Source organism: Lipotes vexillifer, unplaced genomic scaffold (genome assembly GCF_000442215.2).
Source record: "Lipotes vexillifer unplaced genomic scaffold, Lipotes_vexillifer_v1.1 scaffold648, whole genome shotgun sequence".
Lineage (NCBI taxonomy): Eukaryota > Metazoa > Chordata > Mammalia > Artiodactyla > Lipotidae > Lipotes > Lipotes vexillifer.
The window spans coordinates 294,404-296,444 of NW_006797096.1; positions in this window are offsets into that span (position 1 = coordinate 294,404).

Consider the following 2,041-nt stretch of genomic DNA (forward strand, 5'->3'; position numbering starts at 1 on the left):
AAAAAAAAAAAAAAAAAAAAAAAAAAAAAAAAAAAATTTATAAGGGTAGCAGAGCTGCAGAGAAGGTTGAATACTCAACCCTGGGAAATCAGCTACACCGAGACTAGTGCCCTAGTTAGGAAGGAGTGGGATTCTGAGATTTGATGAGGACATCAAAATTAATGCTCTCAAATACTGAATTACCATATTCCCCTGAGCACTCGGATTACACAGTAGCTCACTCTTCCATGATAAAGGCTAGTATTCTATTCTCAAAGACAATGCAAGGACCTCTGCATGCACCTCCTTCATGGTTTGCCCCCTCTTGCCCTTCTGACCCCAGTCCAAAAACTGGCTTAAATCACAGCAGAACCAGATTGGAAATGTGTTGGACCCGCTAAGGGAGCAAAGAGACAGTACCCCAAAGGAGCTACCAACATAGTAAAATACATGAGATTATAGAGGATGTGGATTAACAGATGTGGAAGATAAAATAGAATAAGAGAGGATTTATAATATGGAGCAATCCTCTATTATATAGCATTTAACACCTTGGCAAACACTCTGGTAGACAGTGCAAAGAGCATTTTAGGATGGATCATGAAAGTATGGAGAAATAGATGGCTCACAGTAGGTGGAGGGCTTGAAAGACTCAGAGAAGTGAGAATCCTAGAGAGGAAATACTAGTGAAGAGGCCAGAACACCAAGGTCCACTAAGTTCCATGCGAAAGCCTAAAGGATATTCTGCTTATCAAAACAATAAGGAATGCACTGGTCAAAGCAGCCACAGTATCAGAGAAGCTCAGAGATGGCTCTTCTCTGTAGGCCAGCACTGGAAATTGGACATAGTGTTACAGAACTTGGCTTACTGGTAGCAGTAGAAATAAGAGGATCCTAAGATAGAGGCTAGGTGGTGTCACATAACACCAAAGGCAAAGTCGGCCCAATTATCATAATCAATGGCAAAGTTAGAGTAACATCCAGAGGGTCCTGAAAAAAAAAGGGGGAATTGTGGAGTTGGTTAATAGAGCTCCAGAGGCAAAACACATGGGCAGTAAAAAAATATTTGGAAATTAAATAATATATTTCTAAATAATTCGTGGGCCAAAGAATAAATCAAAAGGGAAATTAGAAAGTGTTTGAACTGAATTAAAATGAAAAAAATATAATTAGTGGGATGCCACTAGAGAAGTATTAGAGTGAAATTTATTGTATATTAGAAAAGTCTCAAATCAATTACCTCAGCTTCCACCTTAAGAAACTAGCAAACAAAATCCAAAGTAAACAAAACTGGAAAAAACTTCAACAGATGAATGGATAAATTGTGGTATATCTATGCAATATAATACTACTCAGCAATAACAAGAATGAACTTTTCATATAAGAAACAACACAGATAAATCTCAAAATAATTGTCTGTGAAGAAGCCAGACAAAAAAGAATACATACTGTTTGATGCCATCTACATAAAATGCTAGGGAATACAAACTAATCTATAGTGACAGCAGATCAATGGTTATTTGGGGGCAGAGATGGGTAGGAGGGAAGGATAATAAAATGGCATGAGGAGGAGCTTCAAGATGGCAGAAGAGTAAGATGTGAAATACATCTAAATGTAGAACACCTCCTACAGAACACCTACTAAAAGCTGGCAGAAGACCTCAGACCTCCCAAAAGGCAAGAAACTCCCCACGTACCTGAGTAGGGCAAAAGAAAAAACAGAGACAAAAGGATAGGGACGGGACCTGCACCAGTGGGAGGGAGCTGTGGAGGAAGAAAGGTTTCCACACACTAGGAAGCCCCTTCGCGGGCGGAGACTGCGGGTGGCGGAGGGGGAAGCTTCGGGGCCGCGGAGGAGGGCGCAGCAACAGGGGTGCGGAGGGCAAAGCGGAGAGATTCCCGCACAGAGGATCGGGGCCGACCGGCACTCACCAGCCCGAGAGGCTTGCCTGCTCACCCGCCGGGGCGGGCGGGGCTGGGAGCTGAGGCTCGGTTTCGGTTTCGGTCGGAGCTCAGGGAGAGGACTGGGGTTGGCGGCGTGAACACAGCCTGAAGGGGCTAG